The sequence below is a fragment of the Triturus cristatus genome, chromosome 2_1 (assembly GCF_964204655.1).
Source record: "Triturus cristatus chromosome 2_1, aTriCri1.1, whole genome shotgun sequence".
Classification (NCBI taxonomy): Eukaryota; Metazoa; Chordata; class Amphibia; order Caudata; family Salamandridae; genus Triturus; species Triturus cristatus.
Window position 1 is genome coordinate 1,119,201,809 of NC_140581.1, and position 20,892 is coordinate 1,119,222,700.

General features: G+C 46.0%; 1 protein-coding gene across 5 annotated transcripts in view; it reads right to left on the reverse strand.

Annotated features, from left to right (window-relative positions):
* Nucleotides 1-20,892, reverse strand: part of CENPC (centromere protein C) — a 1,046,742-nt gene that overhangs the window by 796,068 nt on the left and 229,782 nt on the right. The gene's annotated exons all lie outside the window — the stretch shown is intronic.

Sequence of the window (20,892 nt, forward strand, 5' to 3'; positions counted from 1 at the left end):
CAAAATTGCATTGGAGTTTTCATTAAAAATAAAAACAGATCTATAAAGCATTTCTTTAACATAGAACATGCACACCTTTGGTGTTTCAACATAGACTATAATTTTCAAAGAAAAAGGCAAGTAATAGCAGGCAGTTAGCCCATAGGCTACATAGACAGAACCACAACAGTAATAAAACGGACCACCTGCCTTTAAGACCTCCAAGACCTCCCTGCTCCCATCACGCCCCACAGGCGATAGTTAGGTCAGGTCTTTTTTCAGCATACCACCATGTGTAGGATTCATGAAGAAAGAAAATGCTACTATAACAAAGGTATTCATCCAGGGAGGGGGGGCATTGTTTATGACTTTCTTGAGTATACCCCAGGAAGAGAATTAGGATTGCAGGTAAGTAACTTATCCTTCACTTACAGGGGATACTCATCAATAGTGATACGCACTGAATAGCATAGCAAGCCCATCCACAATCCTGTGGACAAACACCAGTATACTCACAGAAAAAGCACTCTAAAGAAAATGTATCCAAACAGATTCCTTAAAGAGGCTTGTCCAAACGGAGCATCCGCCTGAGTGTTAGAGTCTAAACAATAGTGGCAAGCAAATGTGTGTACTGATCGCCAAGTTGCAGCGTTACAGATTTCTGCAATTGGTACATTCTTGAGGAGGGCCGTAGTAGAGGCTTTACCCTGGTGGAATGAGCCTTTGGTTTACCACGTAGTTGTTTATTTTTATTTTTTTTTTTTTTAAACCTTTATTTAGCACTGTGTACAAGACAAATACGGGCCTACAACCATCCGGCCGGCCTCGACACTTCTGAAGCTTGATAGCAAAGTATATGTCCACTCGGTGGCACGGCAGCACATAAAAGCATACGACCTAAGTTACAATAAATCCACGTGCACCGAGTGGCAGGAGACAGCAAGGTTAATTTTAAAAAATTTTATGTAAGGAGATACAGAAACTAGAACGGATCAGTGTACAGAACAGACGATCATATGATAAATGGGTAACAGCCAACAGGAGAGTCAACTAACAGTGAACACATCTAAAATGGAGGCACGAAACTATAATACCAGGATATAGATACGCAGCGAGGTGTGCCTCCCAGCCGCTACCCTCCTAACAGCAGTCCCCCCCACTGACCCTAGAAAAAGACGTAAGAAAAGGACGGAAAAAGGAAAAAGAAGGCCCATAGAAATAAAAAAAATGTGCCGAAGAAGACCCCCCACCCTACACGCATGCCGAGGCTATGGCCTACCCCCCCCAGCTACGTGTCTGTCGCCCCATAGGAACCCGAAATGTAGAATTAAGAAAAGAAGAAAGGAAAAAGAACCATAGAAAAGGAAGAGTGCACTACCCTATTACTCCCAGGAAAAGGAGAGCGGGGAGGAGCCCACCCCACTGCCGAACTCCCGGACTCCCGCGCCGCCCATACCTCCTGCGCCATGTACAGCACAGTATCAAAAGACCCACGTAAACCCGGTGGTCTCGAATCAATACCCCCCAGCACTTCAGTACTTCACAAGTCTGCCCCCCGGCAGAAGAAGGAAACAGGGGGCGAAATCACAGCGACATGTAGCAAAAAACAGGTCATTAAAAACTACTCAGCCAATATAGCAAAACGTGTATCAGTCCAGGTCTCCGTCCGCCGATCCAACCAAAGCGACAACGAGCCTGCCATCACCCCTGTCCGGACCGGCAGATGTAGTTCAGGCCCGTCCATTGCTGCGAGTCACCTTCAGCCAGGACAAAGAGACAAGATGGCCGCTCTCGAGGAAAGGGGACAATAAAGCCGTATCGTACCTCAGGGTCCCAAACGCAGCAGTAACATGCCACAGAAGCTCCAGCGATAGGTGCCTTCAGGGTAACATCTGGCAAGGGAAGTGAAAGGCTAGGTCTCAACAGGTAGTTCGTAGGCAGAGTCACAGCGTTCAAAATGGAGGGTGTCCCTGCAACTGTATCCGTGTCGATGGGTTGACGCGTTACATTGTAGCCAGGAGGACTCCGCGCCACCGCCCCTCCGCTCTGCAACATTGTTTCACCTCCAGGAGAAAACATGGGCGGCGGGGGATCCTCCAGCCGGGAACGTCCCGTTGCGAACAGTGCCTCATCGATTCTCCGGGTCAGCGCCCAGCAAGTACTCCGCATCGCCACTTTTAACGCCACGAGGGCGGCCAATACATCCCCACAGGTCGGGTCTCTCTGTACCATGCATCGGTCCGCCCTATCCCGCTGCTCCTCCGATGCGGCAATCAGCTCCGGGGCACATGGGCGCGCAGACCCTGCGAGTCCAGGGTCAGCCAGCGTCTCAGCAAGAAGAACAGGCGCCATCGTCATCTCCACTGCAGGCACTTAGTAGCGGGACAAAAGTGACCATGTATACCGGAGATCCGAGGATGTAGACACCGGAAAAACTTCGTGCTCCACTCGGGAACTGCACAGGGCGAGAGCGCCCCTCGGTTGCCGAGAGGACCGGCCGTTCGCCGCAGGAAGACACTTCAAAATGGAGTCCGCTCGCTGTTCTTCAGGGTGGCTGAGGAGAGCTAGTATTAGGGGGCTCCAACGTCGTCCACACCACTGCCAGCGCGGGGGGGAGTCCGACCCGGACGTAAGGGTCCGACTCCAGTCGCACGGCCAGCGTTGTCACCCCCGCGACCACCCGCAGTAATCCAGCTCAGCACCCCGTCCACATCCCTCGGCGTCCAGCGGCGGCCATACACGCAGGGACCAGGGGGAGCGCCGGAGGTCGAAGCAAACACCGAGTCTGCTACCAAACCCGCCGACAAAGGTGTCAGGAGAACGCCAGTCACTTCAGTGCCGGTAATCCGCGGCGGTAGAGCGGCGCAGGTCAGGAGAATTGAGCAGGATTATCAAAGGAAGCCGGACGGTCCACGGAGCCGGGAGCTCAAGCGTCCGTCCCGTCGGCCATCTTGGCTCCTCCCCACGTAGTTGTTTATTAGCCAGCTGGTAAGACAATGTAATGCATGAGAATATCAATCTAGAGATGGACTGTTTGAAAGATGAAAAGTCAGTACGTATGGAACCATAGTTCACAAACAAACGGTCCGATTTTCTTAGATCCATGGTTCTGTCTAGTTAGAATTTGAGAACCTTTTTGGGATCTAAAGAATGCAGAGCCCTCTCATGAGGACTTGAAGGGTTCGGGAAAAAAGTATGGAGAGTGATATCTTGGGTAATATGAAAATCAGAGACCACCTTAGGTAAAAAACTAGGATGAGTTCTAAGGACACACCCTGTTTGCATGGAAAATGAGATAAGGTTCTTTACAACACAGAGCTTGTATCTCGCTCACTCTGTGAGCAGAGGTAATTGCCACTAAGAAACCAGTCTTCCACAACAAATGCTGCAGGGACGCTTTATGAATGAATTTGAATGGGGACCCATCAACTTTGAAAGGACCACATTAAGTTACCATGGAGGAGAGGGAGATCTAATCGGTGGATAGACTTTTTTCAACCATTCAAGGATGTCTTTAACCACAGGAAGTTCCACAACATCCGGAATACCGGAATTAAAAACTTAACCATAGGAAGAACAGGGATTTCACTGAACATGTGTAAAAAAAAACTCTTTACAGAAAGAAAAAATATTTTCTAGAGTCCCCTCACCTAACAGGGTTACCCCTAGGTGCCATGCTTCATCATTGGGGTCCTCTAATCCACTGCGGACTGAGGCGTGCTGTGACTTGCGAACTATGTAGGACCACTTGGGTTTTGGAAAATATGTGTGGTGCAGTGATGTGGAGTGGGAAAAATAGGTTGAAAATACCTAGCTAGTGAGCTAATATTTTATTCCTGCTCCTAGTCGGCATGTTTTAAAATCAGGGGTTAACACTAGAGAAAGACCCAACTGTATGGTGTCCCTAGTACTGGGTCGACATGTTTCGAGCTTTCCCCTAAAACTCTTCTTCAGGACCACACGAGGGCCAGCTCCGTGCGTACCACTCCTAAAGAATCCTGTGAATAGGAAACAATGGGGTGCACACCTAATGTGTGTTCACCAGATATTTAATACATACGGTTGTACACTGACACGCTGTATTTTTGTTTAGGCAGAAATATGCCTCATTTTTTTTTAAAACACATTTTATTACGTTTTTTAACAGTTTGCATCCATTAGAAAAACAGACATTTAGCATAGAGGCCTCAGGCTTCTCAAGGCAGTCGGGTATATGGAGGCCATATTAGGTTCCAAGTATTGTCATAGAACATTTTGGACATCAGTATGCAATAATGTTGATCAGGCAGAAATATGCCTCATGATCTGCAGGGGTAGAGGGGCTTGTAGTCACACCTTCGTCAAAGCACTCCTCTCGGAAAATGCCCTGATGGCACCCCAGAACACCTGTTGGGTAGATTTTCAGTATGCTGTAATAGCAGCCAAATGAAAATTTATAGGGGAAAACTGAAGACCTGATTTGGCTAAATACAGTAGGTAGGGTAGATTCACCTCCTCCTGCCCCAGAATGGGATCATAACCATTGTTTGTGCACCATATGTAGAACCGTTTCCATTTGAAAGCGTACAACTTTCTCGTGGATGGTCTCCTAGCCTCTTTAAGAATGTTCATACAGTCTGAAGATAAACCTATATGTCTATACTGGAGGACCTCAGGAGCCATGCTGTTTATCTCAGAGATGGAACATCTTCCCCCTGAGTTTGGATAGTAGGTCCGGACGGCACAGTAACTTCCTGCGTGATGTTTCGGATAGACAAAAATGGTCCAGGTACCACCACTGGCGAGGCCACTCTGGTGCGATCAGGATCATCCTGGTCTTGGCTCCTATAGAACTTGTGGATCACCTACCTCTTCCCTCCCTCACTCTTTATCTACCTCCCCTATTTATTTCCCCTCTCCCCTGAATATCTCTCCCCTTGCCTGCTTTTTTGCCTATGCTTGAGCCATGCTTCTGTAACTCATGTATCTCCTGTAACTACGCTCCAGAAACTGATGTAACTTTGTAACTATGCTTTGAAACAATTGCCCTTCCTCATGTAAAGCGCTCGGATACCTCCGGGTCTAGCTAGCGCTATATAAAACTTTTCAAATAAATTAATAAATAAGGAATGAGCAGAATTGGTGGAAAAGCATAAAGTAATGTCTTTGACCATTCGATCAAAAGAGTATTCCCTCTGGAGCCTCATTGATGGAACCTGGATGCGAAGATACGTCATTTTGCGCTTGTTGCGTCCTTCAAATAGGTCAATGTCTGGAACTTCCCATCGTTGGAAGATGTCCTGTACAATTTTGTCGTTTAGCACCCAGTTGTGAGCTTTGACGAAGTTCAGACTTAGTGAGTCTGCATGAATGTTGAGAGTACTTGGGAGGTGAATTGCAGAAATGGTTAACTTCCTTGAGAGCATCCACTTCCATTCAGCTTGAGCATGCTGTGAGAGAGGTCTCGACCTAGTTCCTCCCTGTTTGTTCAGGTAGTACATGGTTGTGGTGTTGTCCATCTGAATCAAAAGGGACCATGTCTGGATAGAAGGGAAGAATGACTTGAGTGCAAGATGTACGGCTCTCAGTTTTAACATATTGATATGATATCCCTTCTCCGCTTCTGACCACAATCCCTGCACTTGGAGATGACCCATGTGAGATCCCCAATCCTGGAGGGAAGTGTCCGGGATAATCGTCTGGCTGGGAAGATCCTGATGGAAAGGAACTCCTTTCAGCAGGTGAGAACGTTTCATCCAATATCTGAGTGAATCCTTGGCTAACCGAGGCAGAGCCACTGTGTCTTCTCAGCAATCCAAGATTTGTGACCACTGATCCTCCAAAGCCTGCTAGAGAGGGCACATTTGCGGCCCGGCAATGGGGACAATGAAGATGCAGGAAGCCATCGAGCCCAGAGGGAGGACACCTGTCTGGCTGTGGAAAGGAGTGTGCGGAGGAGAGTATGGGACTTGTTGGTTATTCAAGATAACCTCTCCTCCGAAGGACACATGCTTACGCTTACAGTATACAGAGTAGCCTCCAGATAGTGGATCTTTTGAGTTGGGTTGAGAATGGGCTTTTTGTAGTTGATCTGTAGGCGTAGATGGCCTAGCATTAAAATGCAGCATTGGAGATGTTTCTGTAGCGCAGCAGAGTGAGTGAAGAACGTTTCAGCAACCAATCGTCCAGGTACGGATAGACGAAGATCTTCTGCTTGCGTAGAAAAGCAGCTACTATTACCATTTATTTCGAAAATGTGTGGGGCGGTGATTTTAGCCCAAACGGGAGGACTTTGTACTGGAAGCGCTCCAACGCTACCTGAAACCGCAGGAATTTCCAATGTATTTTGGAAATTGGAACATGAAAATATGCGTCCTGAAGATCTATGGCGCACATCCAGTACCCTTGATGGAGTTGGGGAAAGATTTGGTGCAGCGCTAGCATCCAAAATCTCTCTTTGCAGATTAACTTGTTTAAGCGTCTTAGATAGAGTATGTGTCTGTACTCCTGGGTTGGACCCTTCTTCATAACCAGGAAGTAACAGGAGTAAATTCCTGGTCATTGCTGGGGTAAAGGAACTTCCTCTATGACGTCTTTTTGTTTACCGCTGTCTGAAGTAAATGGCATTGATTGACAGACATTCTCCAATGTGGTGGTGTTGGAGGTGGGGGCTTGAATCTGAGCAAGTAGTAATTTTGCACAATATTGAGCACCCACTTGTCTTTTGTGATCTGTTTCCACTCGTCCAGCTGAGACATGACACTTCCTCCCACCGGAGCTGGCAACAGGAACAGAGGAAGCAAGTGCCCAATGCTTTGCCGGCTGTTTTTCTGAGGAGGGTGCTGATCTGGAGGCTCCTCTTCCGCGCCCTGGTAGATGCGGATGATAGTATGACCTGGACTGCTGCTGTTTTTGTGTCGATCAGTGAGGGGGTTGAACCCTCTGTTGAAAATGCCAGCGATCATAAGGTCGGGATTTGTGCCCGAAGTCTTTGCTCTTTTCGAGGCCCACTGCTTTCAAGATGTCTAGTTCTGACTTCGTTTTGGACATTTTCCTCATCTGCATGTGTGCTGAATAGAGAGTTACCGCTGAAGGTGAGGTTCATGGACCTGCGCTGCGCTTCAGGCCCATGAGCCGTAGCCAGGCCAAGCGCCTACTACAGATGTCGTGAGAGTACCCATGTGCTGCAAGATCCGAATCATCAGCCACCGAGATCATCTTCCTGTAAAATCTCCTGGAAGTCTTGTTGGATTCCCTTGGGCAGCTTGTCCGTGAATCTTGCCAGAGTGTTCCAAAGCTCCCTGTTTTATCTCCCTAGGAGCGCAGAGACACTAGCAACCTTCATAAAAGACACAGAGGTATTGCACGTTTTCTTCCCGAGGTAGTCCATGTGTTTACTCTCCTTCTCAGTTGAGACTAAAGAGGAGGCAGCTCCTAGATATGCCTTTCTAGATGTCGCCCCTATTACAGGTTCCGATGGTGGATCTGCTCTTAGAAACAGTGGACTTTTCTGGATCCAGAGAGCCCTTCGGTGTGATCTGTACAATCCTGATGCCTGGAGAGGAAGATGTGTCTCTCGACGCCGACTGCCTGGACTTTGACGTCATTCTCAGTCTTCCCTGTGGCTCAGCAGACGATGAAGAGACTCTTGGTGTTGTAATGTTCATCGCTGCCGTAGGATTTTTCGGCGGTGAAATTGCCATTCAACGTTTCTTTGCCGGCCATGACTGGTGCAGAGAGGTAAGTCTCAAAGTCCGGCCTCTCGATGCTGAGCGTCGTCTTGGAGCCTGTGACACTGACAATTAAGCTCTCGATACCGATCGCCTATGCCCCACTGGTGTTCTCGACGTCGACATGAAGCTGTATGGCAGCAATGCTCTCGACACTGGCCGTCTATGCGCTGACGTCGGTGGAGTTTGGGATGCCAACTGTTGCAGGGTTGTCGCCGAATGACGACGTAGGGACTTTCCCGACGTCGACTCAAGTGTGCTTTTCGGCATCGACTTACGCATTGCAGGTCGTACATCTTCTGAGCCTGCTACAGCGATTTACCCCATGCTGCTCTACTTATTACAGTATCACATTGTGGTGGTGTTGCCCATGAGAACCTGCACCAAGCTTTCATTGGACAGCATTAAGGCCTTCAATGTCATGCGAATGACTAGCAGCTCCAACAGATTTAAGGGGAGCCAAGTTTCTGCCGGATATCAGAGTTATCTAATATACACCCATCGCAAATCACTCCCTAGCCCAACAGGCACGCAACGGTCCCCACCGTCGACTCCGGGTTGGGACAGAGAGGGGTCTGCCGCAGGTCAGGTTGCGGTCAAGCAGCCACCAAACACAGATCTTCTGCAGGCCCTCTGAAAACTGGATCTGACATGTTTCCTTGGTACTGGGCTAACTGAGACTTAATATCCCACCGCAGAGTCCAAATATGATACCCAGGGGAGAGGACAAGAAGGATGCACGAGGCCAGCAGTCCAAGAAGCTTCTGAGATGCTCTCACCGAAATCCAAGGCAGACGCTGAAACATCAGGATTATAGCCCTAATGTCCTGGACTCACTGCGAGATAGGAAAGCTCAGAACAGCACTGTGTCCAGAATATTTACTATATAAGGAAGGCTCTGTGAATGAGTCAGTTATGACTTTGGCTCATTGATTGAGAACCCCAAAAATGTCACAAGGGTCACTGTCACTTGGAGTTGATCTACGACTGGCTGTGGAGAGACAAGTCTCTAACAGCTAGTCATGGAGGTAGGGGACAACTGGTATTCCAAACCTCCATAGATAGACGACCACCGCTATCACTTTTGTGAACGCTTGTGAAGTGCTGGTAAAGCAAAAGGGAGGTACGCCTGAAAATGCAACCGACCTACCATAAACAGCAGGGAATGTCTATGGGACTGGAGAATGGGTACATGAAAGTACACATACATACAGCTCCAACACAACCCTGCAGTCACCCAGTTCCAGGCCAGAAGGAACTTTGGCCAGTGTGAGCATTCTGACTTTGTCCTTCCAGAACAAGGTATTAAGAGCCCGAAGATTAAAAATAGGACAAAGGCTTCCATGCTTATTCCACAAGAGGAAATAGCAGGAGTAATAACTGTAGGAAAGTAGGATCTGCTTTCATGTTTACCCTCCTTTTTTGCTGGTGTAATTCTGTATTTCTAACAGGTCTGACTGGGGTCCTGCTAATCAGGACCCCAGTCACTGTGCTTTCTTCCTAAATTGGATTATGGTAAGTACTTTGGTATCTTCCTAATTGGCAACTCGTATACCCTTTTAAGTCCCTAGTATGTGGTACTAAGGTGCCCAGGGCATAGCTACACCAGGGTCTCCCATGGACTGCAGCATGTATTATGCCACCCGTGAGAGACCACTCAAACAGGGACTACAGGCCTGCTACTGCAGCCGGTGTGAGCTGGTGCTAGCACCACTCACCACAGATATAAGTTCCCTTATATTTTAGGTCACTGCATTTAAAACCTATAAGTCACCACTAAGGCAGGCCTTTCAATCCTGAGGGTGCCCTGCATGAGCAGGACACCCCCTACAAACCCAGGAGACGATTCTCCAGGCTTTGTAAGTGCAGTCAGACATTTTATACATATAGTGGACATCAAGTCAATTACAAGATGTCTAACTATATACTGGCTGCACCGAAACCGGTCATGTTTGGTATCAAACATGTTGGAATCCTATCCCAACACCGATTCCGATCGTGGATGTAGAATCCTATGTAGTAGTGAGCCCCCTAATATTCCCGGTACCAGCCTTTTGGGGTTTAACAGCAAGCTAGTGCTCCTGCTGCTGAGCCAGGCTTGAGCAGGGTAAGGCAGAACAATAGGTTTCCTGTCGCAGGGAGGTGTAACCACCTCCCAGACAGGACTTAGTGTATTGGGCTGGGGTGGTGGCGCGTGTCAGCGCCACCTAACTGCTTGAAGGGCACATTTGGTGGCCTCCTTGCAAACTGCAGTTGAAACCAGTTCAGGGAGCTGTTGGCTCCCAATCTGGCACGAAACTGGACAAAGGACATGGGAGTATCCTCCAATCTGTCCAGCTCCTCCTCTGGGAGGGACCCCTGAATCGTCCCAACCCTTTCCTTAGCGTACTTAAGGGCTTACCTGTGGGTGGCTCTTCAGATTCGTCGTCGGACAAGATTCAGATCCGAAACCACTTCATCTTCAACCGTCTGGGTACTTGGGACTTCGTTGGACTTCACTAAGGGAACAGCGACTGCATCTGGAAGACTCCTACTGCTCCTGGTCTCGTTGTCCTGGCAGTCTTCGGCGTGGTCTGTGCCTGTGCTCCATCCAGGTTGGTCTCCAGGCCTGTGGGCATCAAAAACAACCGAAGGAATCCCCTTGGAGTGAAGGAGTCACTCCCCTACATCTGCAGGCACCGCAACAAAGCTGACCTGTCTTCTATTCCTGAGCTCCCACGGACTCTGAAATGTTCAGCAACACAGGTGGTGGTTTTGCAGCTCCCTCCAGGCCTGCATTGTCTTCCCAGCAAGTTTGAAGCCAGTATCCCTCATCTGAATCCCTGTGCATCGAGTTGTCTTGCTGTTAACAAGGTTTGTAGACTTTCTTCTACATAGATCTTAGGGCTCCAAGAGGCTTCAGCCTCCAGCAATCCTTCTTACCAAGATCTTCGTCCTTACCACATCCTCTGCACCATGGGCATGCATCCTTACTGAGCTGCAGTTCTCTTCTTAGGCTCCCCTGCTTGCTCGAGGCCAGCTCTGACTCTCCTGCACTTGATGAGTCCCTAGGATCTTGCTGGTCTCAACACTGCACCTTCTTCGTTTTCCTCATCTGTTGCTGCTGTCAAGATTCGTTGGTGACCTTGCCGGACACCAACCCCCTGGTTCTCGACTTCAGACGAGGGACAGCTCCTGAACATCTCCTGGTCTTCTACGGCGTCATCTGGTCCTTACAGCTGCAGTGACAAGGTGATCGTCAACTCTCCTGCATCTTCCTTCATCGGTGGCCATTGGCTTCCATGCCTCCTGGTCAATCCAGAGTGGCATATACTCTGACACTCTGCTTGCAGGTACTTCTTGTCAAGAATCCACCCTCGGATTCCACTGGACTCTTTCACCTTCTTCACAGCGGCATCTTCACTGAAGTCCTCCATTGTGGTCTACGGCTGTTTCTGATGTCACTTTGTGTAAGTATCCTGGTTCCTGGGGTATGCACGGGTGGCGTGACTCTCCAACCTTCCACCTTCCACAGGATTTCTTCAGGGTCCTCAGAGAAGGGTCCTTCTTCTTGAAAACTGCAACCGCGACATCCCCATTGACTTGCATTGAGTACGTGGCTGTGTTTCCACTCTGCACTCGGCATCTGTGGGGTTCCTGGGTACTTACCATGGGTGGTTCCTTGGGTCCCCAGCTCTTTTAAGTCTTCAGGGTCCAGTCTCGACTCAGTCGCTTTTCGCATTCCACTTTTTTAGTATATGGTTTGGTCTCCCCCTGGAGACTACTGTGTAGTTGTGCAACTTACCTGTTCTCCTATTGAAAATATTGTGTATATTGTGTTCATATCTCCGGGTAGGAGCTATATAAAGTGTTAGTGAGTGTATATAATAAATATTACTATTTTATAACTACACTGTGTGGTTCTTTTTTGTTTAACCTTGGATATATGATTAGTACTGGTAAAACAAGCTGCTTAACACTCCTTCTGGACTAAGCCTTAAGGCTGCTCTCCACCGCTACCACTTTCTAAGGTTGTCTAAGACCACTAAAATCACCATAAGTGTTGTCTGTATTAGTGCAAAGTGCTTCACTTAAATAAGTTTGCATCATATACTAAGCCAGCCTCCTACAATAACCTTTCCCTGCTTTTAAGGCCGGTACTCTCTTGATAGCCCCTTTGGCTAGTAAGGCCTGCATCTCTTGGAGCAAGAGGTAATCCTCTGAAAGCCCTGTAAGGAAAAAGGGGTGGGAAAGAGAGAAACTGAAGGGAACAACCTGCTTGACGATTAGGAGGACACATCTGTTGGATGTGACAGACTGCCACCCTGGGAGAAAATGCTTGATACTGCCTCCCACCGGGTGCTTGTGTGCCACAAAGTGCAAACTAAAGATGTGCGGTGGCTGATAGCGATCAGTTGCGTTACAAACTGATACATTCATGTTTACTTCTTTGTTAGCACGGGGAGATTAAGTGATTTGCCAAGAATCACAGGATGTTGAGCGCCCCTGCCGAGACTCAGACCCGGTTCTCCAGGTTTGAGGTTGGCCGCTCTAGCCGTTACGCCACACTCCCCCTGTAAAAAAAAGCTGAATTCACCAAAGGGCATATCCATAGGGAAAGCATGCACGTCTCCCAAAATGCTTTTGGGGCGCATCAACACATGTCAATTGAGCACCACACTAGTGCCCACTGCTCGTCTAAGGTAATCATTAGAATCAAGGCCGACTCGAATTACATACTTTGGTGCATCCTGGCTATCCTTAATAGTTTGAGCCAAAGAGGACTGCCAGAAATATTTTGATGTTCATGTCCCAGAGGGCATAAGTATAATGACTTACAGGCAGACTGCATTGACTGACCTCAATACCAAGTTGCTGAATAGAACATTTGCTTCTCGAATGCCTCAACCCTTTTCAACTTCCTGTCTAGAGGGATTGTAGGGAACCAATCTGGTTTTATTTTGCTTAGAAGAAGCTTTGTAAAAAAAATTATATCCAAGCCGAAAGGGCTCTAATGAGGCTGGACTATGTTGCAAAATCTCAGTAAGGACATCTGTTTTTACTTAAATAAAAGATGCTGTAGGTCTAGGATGTGAGCCATACTTCTAATCACTACAGAAAATGAAGCACTCTTCTCCTTTGGTCGTCCAAGGGGTGATATCAACCCTGTATCAGGGAGTATTAAGCCCACTGCAAATCCATGTCTACACTGTTGCCTTCATAAATATGGGGGTAAAATTGTTCCCATCACCAATGCCAGGTGGTGGCAAACTCTAGTCTTAATTTGTGATAAAAAAGATTAAGTCTCAGAGGAAGGCTTTGTAGTGGAGGAAGTGTTTGAGTCATAAGGTACAGGAACTAGGTATGCTGTAGTAGAGTCATGTTGCTACCTCAGTCAGTGTTGAGGAGGATTTGGTTTGGGTTATGACACCAGAGTGGGCAAGGGCTCAACCCCAGCACCAGTGCCATCAAAACGGACATTGTTGAAGAAGGAACTGGGCAGTATTGGAGTTGGATTTAAAGTCAAACTAGAGTCAGTGAAGAAATAGATGCAGGTTTGAAGGGCTCAGACGGCGCCATGGGCAGACCTGCCAGCAATAACCCCCGAGGAGGTCCTGGTGTATCCTAGGGGCCAGGTGGCACACCAGATGGAGGTCAAAGGGAGTCAAAAATATGCAGCCTGACCTCCTTAAAGGGTTCCACCTGCTGCGGCGTTGCCGAAGGCTTGGAAAATCAGGGCACAACAAGACTAGTTGTGAAATCAGCTCCTCAATCAGGACTGAGATCGATTGGCATCTTGATACTCTCCTGACTTCTCTTTGGTCAGAGTGGCTGGCTGGCGTTGATTCACCCAGCTACTTCCAATGCTGCTCCTTCGAACTTGGGACTTCCTGGACGACTGACTGAGAAGAAGACCTACTGCTGAACATGTCTGTGCCTTGTACTTGGAGAGGGACATGCATGAGGTCCATGGCATCTTTATGTGTTTGCCAACATAAAGCTTTGCTCCAAGGTGCCAGGATCGCCTTTGGGTACCCAAGGGCACATCCTTCACACATCTTGGAGTTGTGCCACAAGCCTAACATCAGAGGTAGATCTCATGTGGAACCATCACCGGTTTCCAAAAATCATAGCAAGGTTTCAACCTCGTTGTCTTCAGCAGAGACACTGTTCCCTTGCACAATGGAAACATTTGAAACCAACGAAAGGGGGAGCGGAGCTCCAGATCCATGTTCAAAGGTTCAGAAAGAAAGAAACGGACGCCGTAACTTAGTGGTGGCGCATATAGGGGCAGAAGAAGTTCACGCGGAGCCGCAATGTGGCACATATCAGTGTGCAGGAGTACTGCTGTGAAGACTTCCAGATCTAGTCTGGCATCTGTGGAATATTCTAAAGGTGAGGAATCGCGATCAGAAGTATCCACCCGAAAGGCCCAACAAAAAAAACAAAAAAAGTCAGATATTCAAGGGAAAATCAAAATTGGTAGCTTTGCCGCCCAGTAATGTATTTTTATCTTTTCTTCTTTATTGGTGAACGGATACAGGATTTCATGGGGAGGTTCCGGGGGAAGGTTGCCAGATGATTGCCATATCAGCTGGTAGGCCAAGGGATGGGGGATTCCTTCTCAAGGTACGGGCGGGGACAGTGGTGATTGAGGTGGGGTAAGAATTATTTTGGAGAAATGAAGGTGATTACTAAAGCACTTTTAGGGAGGTTGGGGCTAAAGAGTCAGAACGATCAGAAAGCATACACAAAAAGTAATGCAATATTAGGGAGGCTGGGAAACTGTTTTGAGACAGTTTATGTTGAATGCTTTAAAGCTATACAATGTCCAGGCTGAAATGTATGTGCTGAAACATTACTGGGCTGAATCAAACTCGTAAAAGGCAGTTAATTCGAGAGGAGCTAGCAGCTTATAAACCTCATATTTTGGGTAGAACAGAAACCCATCTGGCACACAAAGACCGACAGGCACTGCACCAATGGGGATATGATTTTGTTGCTTGTACATCCCAGACAATGTCTATGCGGGGATGGCCATAATTAAATGTACAAGTATGGCAGCTAAAATCATCAAAACCTCTTCTAATAGCAGGGGGAGATGGGCTATTGCACAGCTGTTGATTAACACCCAGAGATACATTATCTGTGTGGTTTACGGTCTATGCTTCGATGAACACGATATATTTGATTTTCTCAATTTAGAATTGCTGGAATGGGAAGGGGAGTTGGTAGTAATGCGTGATTTTAACTGTGTCGTGGACTATATTAGCGACTCCACTAATCATCAACCTAATATACGCATGACTAGAACTAGGGCTTCGATTACGGAATTGAAGAGGCTACATAGGTTAAAGGATGTATGGCAAACTCTCTCCCCGAATACCCGGTTATACTTATTGCTCCTCTTCCCACAGGCAATACTCATTTACTGATTTGATACTTGTAAGAGAGCAGATACTAGAGCGGACAAAGATGGAGACATGCCCTAAGATTATATCTGACCACAACGCGATAATATTGAGGATGCAGCCTCCACAAGCGAGATTGGGAATCCGCTCTGTCTCATTCTCTCAAAATTTGCTCAATAATTTAGAATATCAAAGCTATTTAAAAAGCTTATTAGTCGAATTTGCCTACCATATGGGCCTGCATGAAGGCATATATCAGGGGGTTGCACTAAAATGTATTTTAAAGCAGATTAGATGTATGCAACTGGAACTGGCCAAATCACAGAAGGAATGTTTAGACTTAGAGCTGCAACATGCGCAGTCAGTTTTGACAAGCAACCACCTTGAACAGGCCATACACCTTACGTTAAAGGAGAGACGCAAATGGCTAACCGGGGGATAATGGAAAAGGCTGCGGCAAGCTATCAGAAGAATAAGATGTTTCAATAGGAGTATGGCGAGAAAGTGGGGCACATCTTGGTCCATCAGATAGCTGATAAAGTGTGTAACACCATTCAAAGTAGCATAGGAGATGACGGAGACTATTACAATTGCCCTCAGCTAATTGCCGATCATTTTGCTGCTTTTTATTAGAGGGTTTACAGCAAATCAGACAGCATGGCACAGCAGATCATAGCAAACTACCTCAGAGAGAGTCATATTCCCCGGTTCGACCCTATACAGCGCTCTATGTTAGAAACAAAGTTCGGCTAGGCCAAGTGATGGCGGCTGTATGCACTTTACCATCTGGGAAAGCCACAGGGAGGATACCATTCCTCTGGAGTTTTATAAAATATTTATGGATATTCTAGCCCCCGGATTTTTAGAATTGATAAACTACATATGTAGTGGGGGAGAACCTCAGCATCATTGGGATTGTCTAACATAGTCGTCTTTCTTAAGAAGGGCAAACAATCTAAAGACAGGGGGTCTTATTGCCCAATATCTCTGATAAATGCAGATGTAAAGATATATTCAAATATTTTAGCTACATACTGGTCTGCAAACAGCATGGGTTTGTGCCTGGAAGGGATACTACAGCTCACATCAGCACCGCAATTGCAGCATTTGGTGTTGCCAGTAAAAATCGAGGCCAAATAGGAATGATAATGCTGGACGCAGAGAAGGCATTTGACCGGGTCACCTGGTAATCACTCTGGGCAACTAAGAGGGAATTTGGAATCGGGGAGAGGTACATAGCATTATTGCAGAAACTATATAGGAATCTGAGGGCAAAAATTGCAATGGGCAACAAGTTCTCTTCTATATTTTCTATATTTAGAGAGAAGCATCAGGGATGCCCGCTTTCCCCCCTGCTGTTTGCTCTTTATATTGAACCCTACATAAAGCACCTGATGCTGAATACAGGACATACAGCCACTAAGACCAGATGGGGTCGAACTGAAAATAACTGCATATGCAGACAACATCGCAGTATATGCCACCAACCCATGTATAGCTACTGACCTTACATCTAAGGCGGCAGTAGCGTTCGGTGCTTTCTCTGGATATAAGCTTAATCTATCCAAAACGCAAACAATCCTTTGTTTTATTTTTTATATTTCTTTTTATGAAACAGTTTCGACAAAAATCACATCAATTGATTACACGCAAGCTACTTCATCGTTCCTTATTACCATCATTGACATCTCAATATAGGTCACAGTAATCATATTAGTTAAATCAAGGGGTTTCAAGAGTTTCAGTGTTGATCTACCGACAAGGTGGGAGACAGATATCACATCTGTATTGATTAGACGCTCCCCACACCCTTCTCCGTTTCCCAGGGCACCCTCTGGCCACGTAGACTGACTTTTCTCTATACATGCACCAGTCTAGGTCCTCTTCCCACTTTCTCAATGGGGGCGGCTGGCTTGCTCCCCATTGCTGTGCAATGTTCCTTTTTGCTATCATGTATGCTAACGTTGCCCGTTGCGTAGTGTACGTGTTGAGATCTATAGGCTCCCAGACATTTAGTATACAACTTCGAGCCTCTGGCTGCATATCTACCCCCCAGTACTTCCCGCAGTGTGTGGTGTATGTCCTTCCAATATGATTGCACCTGCCAGCAGTTCCACAAGATGTGGATGAACGTCCCCATTTCCCCACACCCTCTTCAACACTCTCCATTCTCTGCCTTTCCCATCCGGACCAGGTAAGGCCCTGTGACATAAATCCTGTGTAATATTTTGAGCTGCACTAATCTCAGCCTGGCCTGGATTGCAACTTCCCGCAGGAAAGAGATCGCCTCTTGCCAGTCCTCGTCATCAAGTTCTATGCCATCACTGTTCCATTTTTCCTTGAGGGCCTGTAGTGGGTCTGCCATGTTATTGATTAGTTTCCTATAGATGAGAGAAATTGTCTTTTCCGGGAGATGCCCGTCCAGCACTCTATCCTCCAGGGGGGAGGCTTCCGGGAGTGTTGTGTTACCTGGTATCTAAGTGAGCAATGCATGTCGAATTTGGAGATATCGATAATACTCGGTGTCTGCCAAGCTGTACTGTTCTTTAAGCGAAGTGAAAGGAAGAACCGTCCCCTCTCCCTAGACATCTTAATCCTTCATTTTAAAACACTTATTTCACCCACTTCACTATTGGGAGTTCCGGATAGTGCCACATACTTGGGGGTTCGGCTCAGCAGCAAAGTGGAAAATATATACACTCTTAACTACAAGCTGCCTTTAAAGATAATTATTTCTAAGCTGTGTCAATAGCACCTCCTCCCGTTGAGCATATGGGGTAAGATTTAATATTTAAAAAAATGAATGCTTTGCCAAAATTCCTTCATCTTTTTCATTCTATACTGCTGTGGGTGCCTGATTTGATTGAAAGGGGCTATTGGTAGTTTTATATTGGGATATAAGAAAGCCAGACGGGCAGGGGGGGTTTTAAATTGCCAAATTTCAAATTCTATTTCTGGGCCTCATTTGTGGTTCAAATTCAAAGCTTAACCCTATGGGCAGGGGGGTTTTAAATTGCCAAATTTCAAATTCTATTTCTGGGCCTCATTTGTGGTTCAAATTCAAAGCTTAACGGTTGGTGATGAGTCTAAGACGAGTCCAGTCTGGTTTCAATTAGCACTAGACTCAGGAATCAGGTATGCAATGCACAAGCAAATGGATCCTAACTATTTTAAGAGGGTGTCATTCAAGGTGATAAGGGATGTAGACCAAATATGGAGAGAAATTTGTATTAAGTTTTCTTAACCAACCATTCATTCGCTTACTCCACTGTGGGGTAATCCATTATTACCCAATATTTTTCATGACAATGTGGGACAAGTTTGGCGGGATAGTGGATTACAAAATCTTGGCCAGCTTCACGATATTCATGGACTACGATCATTTGCAGTACTTCGGGAAATATATGGTCTTCCGCAACAATCTTTTAAAAAATATCTTCAGGTCAGGGACTATCTTACTCACAAGTGCTAATAGAACAAGGCGGACGAGATCTCTGCAAAATTTCTGTTATTATATCAATCTTCAAAATATGATAGAAGTATAATATATCTGGAGTTCACGTCTCATGTTAAAGATAACGCACAGGTTGCGGTAAAGTGGAGTCAATGATTAACAACTATAGTAACTGGTGCAGAAATACAAGAGGCTCAGGAAACACCGGACCGGGATATAATACCTTTTAATCTTAAATTGTAACTACTTAAGATGGTATATATGCTGTATTATACACCTGAACATATTTCTAAATGCACACCTTCTATGAACTCGTCATGTGTATTTTGTCCAAAATGTCATTTATGCGCAGCAGACATAGTCCAAATGTTTATTGAATGCCCAGGGCTTAAAAGAGTTTTGGAATAGCCTATTCCGATTAATATCTACAAAGTTGACTTTGAAATCTCGTCTAAGTAATAAAGAAAAATTAATCGGTTTAGAGACCGGAGGGAACCTGAATCTTAAGTCCTTGATTTCGATCATTATAGTAAGTGCACGCTTATGTATTGCTAGGGAATGGGTTGATGTAATATCGCCTAGAGTATCCGAATTTTGGGCTATACTTCGACAGACCTATGAATGTGAAATGGCAATAGCCACGGCATGTGGACCCAGAGTAGTTAAAAAGGTGGACAGGATTTGGTCCAAACTACAATGGATGTCATATTTTGTATTGAACCCGTTGGGTTGACTGTGGAAAGATGACTTCAATTGATCCCCGCCTTATGAACGTTTATTTGCTTCTCTTTGGATAATTTTTTATTAATATGTGACAAAAAAAATGGTGTAAGATTGTTTTGATCGCTCTAACTCAAAAAGTGAAAAAAAATTAAAATTCCTGGCCAAACCTTGCATCATTCCAGGAGGAACCATCATGAGCATAATGTTGACAGAATGCGGCAGGGTAATCCGTCTAGCATCCCTAAGGCACATGTTTGGATAATGACACAAACATCAAATTGTCCCTGGGGGAGTATGTCCTGAAACAAGCGGGAAGCTGGGTTCCATGGACAATGATGAAAGATTGTATCTCTTTGGCATTGGCGTCTTAGCGGACACTCATTTTGCATCCTTGTCCCCAAAAGTTATAAAATGAATCTCACAAAATCACACACCTGGTTTGGAAAACATCAATGCATTAGGCACATCTCATACAAAAGCTGTACAGGACCTAAACAGGCAAGGAGGCATGGAGATGTAGAAAGAAATTCGCAGGGACAATTGCTTAATCCACATGGAACTCTGACAACACATTCTCGGTGGTACGAATGGCTTGAATTCTATTTGTGTGCCTGGCTAAGGTTATGTATTTTAAGACGGTGGTTTTCAACAAAATTTTTCAATACCTGGATGGCAGTAGTTCAAAAGGCTTGTGAAACATCCTAGCGAGACAAAGGTTTAGGTCCCGGGAACATATCACGGGGGGGGACACTGGAGTAGTCCCATCAGATGCCACCTGATGGCTCATGACCAATGGTGAAGGATTCCTAGGGAATGCTGTGGGAGATATGTGACACAAGATATGTTTTGCAGGTTCATGTCCAATGTCCATACAATAGTCATCCAAGTGGAGCCAACAAGACATTACATGAAATGAGCAACTAAGTGCGGAGATGTTCAATGACAAAACTGTAACCATTTCCTCTTGTCCTGGATTCTAAGTTGTGTTCCTGTTTGCAATTGTGAACTCCAAGTTCTAAGACAGTATGCCTAGCCCTATAAGGCCCATATGCGGTAACACTCTCCTTTTCTACAGGAAAAAGACAGCTCTTTTCTGGGGGAGGCAGACATGGTCCTTGTGCTGAAGGTGAAGTGAAACCTAGTACCAAACCCATCAAGGGCAGAAGGAAATTACTGAGATTACAGAGAACCCTGTTCCTGCCCTTGTTCTTCTGGAGAAATCAGCCGTGGGAAAATCATACAGTTACATACATCCAGTCATACAACAGATCATACTGCTTGACTTCAGAACTTCAGGTTTAATATGTCATAATGTCAGTTCTTCTTTTCATGCAAAATCAAAACACATAAGTGCCATCAACATTGTTGTACTGGCTCTATATCTGCAGATTTCACTGATGGGCTTTTCATTTGCATAGCTTATATGCAGAGATGGCTAGGGGAGTAACGTTTTTGCATCCAGTTAGTGAAAAGAATGGGAATCCTACATGAAAAGGCATTGTTAAAACAACCTATTCAGGCATGCCACTAACACTGGCAGCTATCAGTTAGAAAACATTTGGTAGTATACAGAAAAACAACATTTTGGGGTTAATTTCACTTCTCATGCATGTAGTATAAAATAGCACTCTCATAA